The sequence below is a fragment of the Mobula hypostoma genome, chromosome 3 (genome assembly GCF_963921235.1).
Source record: "Mobula hypostoma chromosome 3, sMobHyp1.1, whole genome shotgun sequence".
NCBI classification, from domain to species: Eukaryota; Metazoa; Chordata; class Chondrichthyes; order Myliobatiformes; family Myliobatidae; genus Mobula; species Mobula hypostoma.
The window spans coordinates 18,554,652-18,565,132 of record NC_086099.1 but is presented as its reverse complement, the minus strand read 5'-3'; the positions used below and the strand labels follow the sequence as shown (position 1 = coordinate 18,565,132).

Here is a 10,481-nt window from a genome sequence, read left to right as displayed (position 1 = left end):
ATTGGTTGTGGGAACATCTCAATGGACGGGCAAGTGAGTGTAGTTATCCCCTTTGTTCCAGAGCGTGATGGCTGAGGGGTAGGAACTGTTCCTGAACCTGGTGGTGCAAGTTCTGAGGCTCTTGTACCTTCTTCCTGAAGGCAGAAGCAAGAAAAGAGCATGGCCTGGGTGTTGAGGATCTTTGATAATGTGTGTTCAAAGGTTGGATCAGAAAATTTTGGCTAGAACGCTGGCAAGGAGACTCAGTCAGCAGATAAGTAAATTGGTACACTCAGATCAAACTGGGTTTATCCCTAAAAAGAATTCTTTCCATAAAATCAGGCGCCTTCTTAATATAATGCATTCCCCAAGACATCCAAAGGAAGACCTTATAATATGAAGTTTAGATGCTGAGAAAGCATTCGACTAAGTAGAATGGCAATACCTCTACAAGGTTTTGAAAAAATTTGGAATGGGAGACAAATTTATAATTTGGATTAAGCCACTATACAGTAACCCTAGTGTTAAAATACTAACTAATCAGACCCTCTCGGAACCATTCAGTTTGCACAGGGGCACAAGACAGGGCTGTGCATTAAGTCCCTTATTGTTTGCGTTGGCCCTGGAACCACTGGCGGAGACTATGTATTCTCACCCTGAAATACAGAATATACTATCAACAAGATTTCCCCTTATGCGGACGATGTTTTGTTGTTTGCAACGAAACCATATATTGCTATTCCAGTTTTGCTGGAAATAGTCAATTTATTTGGCACTTTCTCGGGGTATAAAATTAATTGGGGGAAAAGTGAATTATTCCCGGTCCGAGTAGAAGAACAGGAGGGGTTTAAACAATTTCCATTCAAAATAATCCTTGAGAAGTTTACTTACCTTGGAATTGCAATAACCGAAAAGTATAGTTCTCTACTTGAAGCAAATTTTACCCCTCTAATTGAAAAGATTAAAAGGAAATAGAATTTTGGAAGACACTCCCAGTTTCTTTAGTGGGTGGAGTAAATGCAGTCAAGATGATCTTCCTTTCCCAACTGCTCTATCTATTTCGGAATCTGCCCCTCTATCTTACCAAAACTTTTTTTAAAGAATTAGATTTGATAATTCTACCTTTCATATGGAATTATAAAGCCCATCGAATTAGGAAAGAGCATCTCTGCAAGAATATGACTAGCCTGGCACTACCGAACTTTATTTTTTATTACTGGGCTGCTAACGTTAGCCATATAGCATACTGGATAGAGGATACAGTTGCACTTCCCGGATGGTTGGAGATGGAGTGTGAGGATTGCCTACTATATTCCATAGGGGCAATCATTATGTCCCCTATTCGGTTAAATAAAGCCTGTTATAGAGGCAATCCCATTATCCATAGCACCATATGGATGTGGAAACAAATGGGGAAGCATTTGAAACTCAGAGCACTATCTTTTCTTGTACATATATCAGCAAACCCCTCTTTTATCCCCTCATGTATAGATGGGGCCTTTGATTCATCGTGAGAATTAGGGATACGCAGCGTTGAGACTTGTACATACAAGGGATTTTTGCGTCATTTCGGCAGTTCCAGGACAAATTCGGATTACAAAAGAGTCATTTTTTCAGGTATCTCCAGCTAAGACACTATATAAGATCACATATTTCTGGTTTTGAGACGGCAGAACCTGATAAATTAGATAATCATTTAAGATCATGTTTAGGGACAGAACGTATCATCACCTATCTGTATGATGCCATACAAAACAATTGCCATACAACAATGGATAATATTAAAAAAGAGTGGGAAAAGAAGTTGGGTACAGACATAGAGGAGGCTATATGGAATGAGGCTTTGGAGTATGTTAACTCCTGTTCTATCAATGCCAGGCATTGATTAATACAATTTAAAATCCTACATAGACTACATTACCCAAAAGTAAGGATTCATAAAATATTCCCAGAGTTGTCCCCAATATGTGAGAAATGCAAGTCCTCAGAGGTAAATTTGTTACATAGTTATGCTTTATGTCCCAGAATACAAGAGCAGACATCCCACCCTGCAAAAACTCATTTCAGGGAGGTAGCACCACCACCTCCACCCCCCGTAACCCCATATCCCACCCTCCCCACACCCCGGTCGACCTCCAAGGGTGTATGTATACAGGACATTTGATTATGAAAGAACACAACAATTTATTTGATCACATACTGAAACTATTTACACACACACACACACACACACACACATAATATTATATTATCATGGAGTCGTTTTTTAATTCTATTACAACTTTAAGCAAGTCTACAGGGAGTTTGGCCTCATCATGTAGGACATCAAGAGAGTAGCTCCTTAGCAGCCAGCCAGCTAGTTTAAATAATGTTAGCTATGCTAGTGAACAAATGACACCTGTTAAACTCACCTCAACGTGTCTTTTACAGTCATTTAACCCACCTTGGGCAATAGAAAAGTCACTGTTGCAAACAGTGCAGCGAGCAACACTGTCATTATTTTTTACCCCTATTAGGCAGGGGTACACTTTAGTGTAGTCTGGGGTGAAATACATTTTATATTTTCTTTTTTTGGAACACTCTGCCATAGTGCTGCAGGACACTAAACTGAACTGATGGACAATGAAAGAGAGAGAGAGGTCAACTGTAAAGCCTGCCCACAGGGAAAATTGATAGGTCTACTTAGCACAAAGAGAGACCAATCAAGATGCTCTCTCTGTCACTCTCTCACTACGTCTGTCACTCGCTCTCTCTGTCTCTCTGTCTCTCTATCTCTCACTCTCTCTCTCTCCCTCTCGCTCACTTGCTCTCAAAAAAATCGATTTCCCGGATATCATATATAACTTGTGGGCGTCAGGGAGCCGCTATCAATATGCAGGAGCTTCCCGGAACTTCCAGGAGAGGTGGGATGTCTGCAAGAGTATTGGAAGCAAATATTTGAGGTTCTATCAAAGGTACTAAAGGTTCAGATAATACCAGGCCCCATTTTAATCATTTTTGGAACTTCTGCGAGGTCAAATAAATTCCAGGCTACCCAGCAACAACTCCTGACCTATGGCATACTTAATGGAAAGAAACTCATACTGATGTTCTGGAAAAAGGAGGAAACCCCATCACTCAGACAATGGCTGGCTGCATTAATGGATACTCTGCATCTAGAGAGGAGAAGATACGTTATCAAGGACAGACTCAAGGAATTTGAAAAAACCTGGCAACTGTTACTGTTGTATTTAGAAGAGACCGACAGCTGAACTAAGTATGGAGGTGGGGTAAGACCTAAACAGCATATACGGGAGGGGCGAGGGGAGGGTCGGGCTGGGAAGGGGAAAGGAGAAAGGAGAAAGGAGACGGGGTGGTAGGGTTTCCTTTGCTTTTTGCTTGTTTACTATACATACATTCATTTGATTTTCATTGTGTCGTTATAAGAAAGAAAAGGAAAAAGAAGCATTGTACTTCAGGACATTGTCTGTTGTGGTTAAGCTGATGTTGCTTCACAATAAAAACATTTGGAACCAAAGGTTGGAACGGCGCTACCTTTTGTTGGATTTTCCATTCAAGGGTACTGGTGATTCCATACCAGGTCATGATGCAGCCAGTCAATATACTCTCCACCACACATCCATAGAAGTTTGTCAGAGTTTTTGATGACACGTCAAATCTCTGCAAACTTCTAAGGAAGTACAGACTCTGCAATGCTTTCTTTGCAGTTGTATTTACATGTTGGGTCCAGGAGAAGCCCTCTGCAATAGTACCACCCGGGAGTTTAAAGTTGCTAACCCTCTCTATCTCTGATCCTCCAATAAGAACTGGCTTATGGAACTCTGGTTTCCCTCTCCTGAAGTCTACAGTCAGTTCTTTGGTCTTGTTGACATTGAGTGAGAGGTTGTTGTTATGACACCACTCAGCCAGATTTTCAGCCCCCTCCTGTATGCTGTTTCTTCACCTCCTTTGATTTGGCCCACAACGGTGGTATCACCAGCAAATTTGAACACAGTGTTGGAGCTGTGCTTAGCCACAGAGTCGTAGGTGTAAAACGAGGTAAACAGGGGGCTAAACACACAGCCCTGTGGTGCACCAGTGTTGATGGAGAACTATCAATTACTATTTTTATACATGACATCAGGCCAGAGCATCTTTGTGTTTTTCCAGGATTAGATCATTATTACATAGGATAACAAACAGTATTTAACATATGGTTGGTCTAACACTTTTATTATAAATGCATAGAATTACACATTCACAACAACCACAGAGTTCAGAAGGGACTTAAGTGGCTGTAGAATAGGGTATTGGAGAAAAAGAGAGAAGATAATTGTATTTCCGACATGAAATCATAACGTTTCAGGTTGAAACCCTGCATCAGGACTGAGTGAGAGGTAAATGAGAACTCTGGCAGCATTTAGTAACATCATGATGAGCACTTGAATCAGGAATTAGAAAGCCAAGGGCCAAGCACTGGAAAATGTGACTAGTAAAAATGGGCAATTGAGAGCTAGCATGGGCATCGTGGGCTGAATGGCCTGGTTCTGTGCTGTACCTCTCCATGACTCTGAGTCCCTCAGTTCTTGATCTCTTCAGCATCGTATGTCTGGTTACAGAACCTACCCTCCTCCCCCGACTGTCCTTGAAGCAGATATGATCACAGATTCTCATTGGGCAGTGAGGATTTTACATAGTTTTCATGGAAGCATTTAGGGCATTCTTGAAATACCTTCTGGCTCCTCTGAAAGTCCTTTGCCATGTCTGAACTTGGAGTAGATCAGAATCAGAATTAGGTTCAATACCAGGAACACAAGAGATTCTTCTGCACATGCTGGAAATCCAGAGTAACATGCACAAAGTTACGCTTCTCCATTGATGCTACCTGACCTGCTGAGCTTTGTGTGTGTCACTCGGGTTTATTATCACCAACATGTCATGAACTTTGTTGTTTTGGAGCAGCTGTACGGTGCAAGACATAAAAATTACTATAAACCACAAAAAATAAATAATGCAAAAGAGGTAGGAAGCTTTAAGTTCCTCAGGGTCAATATCACAATTGACCTGACTTGGTCCAACCAAGCAGAGTTCACTGCCAAGAAGGCCCACCAGCGCCTTTACTTCCCAAGGAAACTAAAGAAATTTGGCCTGTCCCCTAAAACTCTCACTAATTTTTATAGATGCACCGTAGAAAGCATTCTTCTAGGGTGCATCATAACCTGGTATGGAAGTTGTCCTGTCCAAGACCGAAAGAAGCTGCAGAAGATCGTGAACACGGCACAGCACATCGCACAAACCAACCTTCCGTCCGTGGACTCACTTTCCACCGCACGCTGTCGGAGCAGTGCTGCCAGGATAATCTAGGACACGACCCACCCAGCCAACAGACTTTTTGTCCCTCTTCCCTCCGGGAGAAGGCTCAGGAGCTTGAAGACTCATACTGCCAGATTTGGGAACAGCTTCTTTCCAACTGTGATAAGACCGCTGAACGGATCCTTACCCGGATCTGGGCCGTACCCTCCAAATATCCGGACCTGCCTCTCGGTTTTTTTTGCACTACCTTACTTCCCATTTTTCTATTTTCTATTTGTGATTTATAATTTAAATTTTTAATATTTACTAATTATAACTATTTTTTATATTTAATATTTGTAATCCAGGGAGTGTGAAGCGCAGAATCAAATATCGCTGTGATGAATGTACGTTCTAGTACCAATTGTTTGGCGACAATAAAGTATAAAGTATAAAGGTAGTGTTCATGGGTTCATTGTCCATTCAGAAATCGGATGACAAAGGGGAGGGAGCTGCTCCTAAACACGCAGGGTGTTGATCTTCAGGCTCCTGTAATCTTCCTGATGGTTGAAATGAAAGGAGGGCATGTCCCAGATGGTGAGGTCCTTAATGATAGATGACACCTTCTCGAGACACTGCCTTTTTAACATGTCTTTGATGGTGGGGGGGGGGGGGGGCTGTGCCAGTGATGGAGCAGGTTGACTGCTTGTCTTGGGATTTTACTAGAACGCCTTAAGGACGTGTGCTTCGCCCATTGCTCTACTCTCTTTACACCCATGACTGTCTGGCTAGGCACAGCTCAAATGCCATTCATAAATCTGTCGATGACGCCACTATGGTTGGCAGAATTTCAGCTGGTCACGTGAGGGCATGCGGGAGCTGGTTGAGTGGTGTCGCAGCAGTAGCTTTGCCCTTGACATCAGTAAGACCAAAGAACTGTTTGTGGACTTCAGGAAAAGTAAGGTGAGGAAACACACCCCAGTCCTCATAGAGGGTTCAGATGTGGAAAGAGTGAGCAATTTCAAGTTCCTGGGGTTCAGTATCTCTGAGGACCTATCCTGTGCTCAGCATATCGATACAGATACAAAGAAGGCACGATAGCGGCTAGATTTCATTTTGGAGTTCGAGGAGATTTGTATGTCACAGAAGACACTCACAAATTTCTACAGATGTGCCATGAAGAGTATTCTAACTGGCAGCATCACCCTCTGGTATGTGGTGGTGGGAGGTGGGTGGGTGGGTGGGGGGGAACTAGAGCATGGGATTGAAATAAACTGCAGAGAGTTGTAAACTCAGTCAGATTCATCATGGCTGTAGCCTCCGTAGTATCCAGGACAACTTCAAGAAGTGATCCTTTAAAAAGATGGCATTCAACATTAAGGACCTCCATCACCAAGGACATTGGACAATGTTCTCATTGCTACCATCTGGAAAGAGGTATAGAAGCCTGAAGACACACACTCAGTAATTCAAGAACAGCTTCTTCTCATCCGTTTTCTGAATGGATATTGAACCCATGAATACTGCCTCCCATCTTCAACCCTCCTTCTGTTCCTGGACACCCTGCTCTGGTCTTCTACCTGCTCAGGATCTTTTTATTGCTAACGGCCGATGAGAGATCAACCTCTCAACTTTAACAGTTCTCTCTCCAATTCTAACCTCACTCCTTCTGAATGCGCTGCTCTCCACTCTCTACTCTCTCTGCACTAAAGCTAACCTCACCATCATACCCGCAGATGGGGTGGGGGGCACTGTTGTTGTCTGGCAGACTGGCCTCTACCTTGCCGAGGCCTGGCAACAACTCTCAGACACCTCTTCTTACTTACCCCTCGAACAGGACTCCACTAAGGAGCACTGGGCCGATGTCTCCTGCACCATCACGGATCTTATTAACTTTGGGGATCTCCCATCCACTGCCACCAACCTCATAGTTCCCTTACCCAGCATCTCCCATTTCTTCCTCCTACCCAAGATCTATAAACCTGCCTGTTCAGGTAGACCCATTGTTTCTGCTTGTTCCTGCCCCACCAAACTTATATCTGCATACTTCAACTCTGTTTTATCCCACCTGGTTCAGTCCCTTCCTCCTACATCCTTGACACTTCACACGGACTTGATCTTTTCAATGACTTTAAGTTCCCTGGTTGTCTCATTTTCACTATGAACATCCAGTCCCTATATACCTCCACCTCAGGAGGACCTTAAAGCTCTCCACTTCTTTCTGGATAATGGATAATAGACCCAACCAATCCCCCTCCATCACCACTCTCCTCCATCTGGTGGAACTTGCCCTCACTCTAAATAATTTCTCCTTCAGCCCCTCCCACTTCCTCCAAACCAAAGGTGCAGCCGTCGGCACTCGCATGGGTCCCAGCCATGCCTGCCCTTTTGTCGTCTGTGTGGAACAGTCCATGTTCCAAGCTCCCTAACTCTTCCTACACTACATCGATGACCGCATTGGTGCTGCTTTCTGTACCCATGCTGAGCTTGTCGACTTCATCGACTTTGTCTCCGACTTCCACCCTGCCCTCAAATTTACTACATCCATTTCCGACAGCTTTCTCTCCTTTCTCGCTCTCTCTTTGTCTCCATCTCTGGAGATGATCTATCACTGATATCTTTTATAAACTCACTGATTCGCACAGCTAGATGGACTATATCTCTTCCCACCCTGTCACTTGTAAAAATGCTATCCCTTTTTCCCAGTTCCTCCGTCTCCCTGTCACAACTGCTCTCAGGATAAGGCTTTTCACTCCAGAACTAATGAAATATCCTCCTTCTTCAAAATAAGGGTCTTTCCTCCCTCCACCATCAATGTTGCCCTCACCCGCATCTCTTCCATTTTGCGCAAGTCTGATCTTACCCCATCCTCCTGTCGCCACACCAGGGAGAGGGTTTCCTCTTGTCCTCACCTAGCCTCCGCATTCAGCACATAATTCTCCGTAACTTCCGCTGTCTCCAGTGGGATCCTATCACCAAGCATATCTGTCCTTCCCCCCCCTCCCAACTTTCTACTTTCTGCAGGGATCGCTCCCTTGTCTACTTGTCCCTCCCCACTGATCTCCCTCCTGGTATCTATCCTTCCAGGCAGAACAAAGGTCACACCTGCCCCTACACCTCCTCCCTCTCTACCACTCATGGCCCCAAACAGGCCTTCCAGGTGAGGCAACACTTCACCTGTGAGTCTGTTGGGGTCATCTACTGCATCCAGTGTTCCCGGTGTGGCCTCTTGTATATTAGTGAGACCCAATGTAAATTGAGAAAATGGAAAGCCTATACTCTGTCTGCTAGAAAAGGTGGGATCTCCTGGTGACCACCCATTTCACTTCTATTTCCCATTCCCATTCTGACATGTCAGTCCATGGCCTTCTCTGCCACCGCGATGAGGCCATACTCGGGTTGGAGGAGCAAAACCCTATATTCTGTCTGGGTAGCCTCCAATCTGGTGGCACGAACATCGATTTCTCAAACATCCAGTAATTGTTCCCTCCTAATTCTCCATTCCCAATTCCTGTTTCCCCCTCTCACTTTATCTCCTAACCTACCCATCACCTCCCTCTGGTGTTCCTCCTCCTCCTTCACTTTCTTGCATGAACTTCTGTCCTCTCCCATCAGATTCCCCCTCCCCCAGCCCCTAATTTCTTTCATCCATCAACTTCCTGGTTTCACCTGTCACCTACCACCTTGTACTTCTTCCTCTCCTCCCCCCACCTTCTTACTCTGACTTCTAAACTTTACTTTCCAGTTCTGATGAAGGGTCTCGGCCTGAAACATCGACCGTTTACTCTTTTCCATAGATGCTGCCTGGCCTGCTGAGTTCCTCCAGCATTTTGTGTGTTGCTTTGGATTTCCAGCATGTGCAGATTCTCTCAAGCTTGTAACACTACCTCACTACTTTTTTATTTTCTATTTTTATTTTTGCACTACGTATCTAATTTATCCGTATATATATATTTATTGCATTCAGGTTTTTTTTCTATAATGAAGTACTGATTCTGAGGCTGTGCAGACAAGTTGGATGGTCTACTGAGATTGATCGAGTACTTTAGTGACACCCAGAAACTTAAAGGATCTTAGTGTCAGGGACATAAACATTGATTTGTCTATCCTGTTAGCACGTTGTACAAACTATGTTAATAGCAGGGTTTCCCAACCTGGGGTCCACAAACCCCTCGGTTAATGGTATAAAAAATATCGGGAACCCCTGCTCTAACGTATCTACCGCCCTGTCCTGCCGAAGGGTCTCATCTCGAAACGTCGGCTGTACTTTTTCCTGTCGATGCTGCCCGGCCTGCTGAGTTCCTCCAGCATCGTGTGTGTGTCGGTCGGATTTCCAGTATCTGCAGATTTTCTCTTGTTTGTGGAGGGGCGCAACTGGCGGGTGATAGGTGAGTGGGTGAAGTGAGAAGTTGGGAGTTATAGGTAAAGGGCTGAAGAAGAATGAATCTGTTTGGAGAGGAGAGAAGACCCTTGGAGAAAGGGAAGGAGGCGAGCTGGTGGGCAAGTGAGGGGAACAGAAGATGCAAGGGAGGGTCCCATATAATTAGCTGGGGGGGAGGTCAAAACTTAATCTTGAGAAACAAAAAAGGATACGCACTTTGTGAATGTTTAGAATAAATATATCTTCTTTTGGATAGCTGCAGATCAGACCAACACTTGTGAGTAACTTGTGGATTCATTCTATTAGCCCGCACTCCAGTGACTTTCCCTAGCGTGCGGTCAGCTCGGATGGACAGCGGGAGTGACCAATGGAGTTTGGGGATTGTTGCGGGGCGGTGCATCCGGTGTTGTGGAGGGTCTGGTTTCTCGCTGCCGGGGCTGTGTGGCTGTATTGGAGACGGAGGAATGTCCAGTGCTCGTGGAACGGTGGTCTGCGCCAGCGAGACGTGGTTAATCCGGCTGGGTGATCCATAGACAGCGTAAGGTAACCAGAGCAATAACCAAAACTGTAGGGGTTTCTACTCCGTGTGTTTGTGTGTGGATCGGTTTAAAATAAACTTTTCGCTAATTATGGCTCGGCTGTGAAAGTTTCTCGTGAGAGACGGGGAGAGAGCGAGCGAGAGTGGGGATTGGGTTTACTTGGCTTGGGTATGCACCAAGTGAAGGGATTGTTTGTCAAATACTACAGGACAGGGCGTTTCTACTCTATGTTTAAAATACTGTAGTTAAATTATTTAGAAATAACACCATTCCAGCATCTGCAGTCTCTTTTATCAGCATTTAAATTTTAT

The 10,481-nt window shown here is 44.4% G+C and overlaps 1 protein-coding gene across 3 annotated transcripts in view; it reads left to right on the top strand.

Annotated features, from left to right (window-relative positions):
- Window positions 1-9,617: 9,617 nt before the first annotated feature.
- The window catches only part of LOC134343875 (interleukin-11 receptor subunit alpha-like), a 129,660-nt gene continuing 128,796 nt past the window's right edge, over window positions 9,618-10,481 (top strand). The window contains exon 1 of one of the 3 annotated variants that reach the window (XM_063042735.1): window positions 9,618-9,638. The gene's annotated coding sequence lies outside the window, so the exon portion shown is untranslated. Of the gene's footprint in view, window positions 9,639-10,035; window positions 10,175-10,481 lie in introns of those variants that run through there. The other 2 variants (XM_063042732.1, XM_063042734.1) reach the window with 2 other exon arrangements.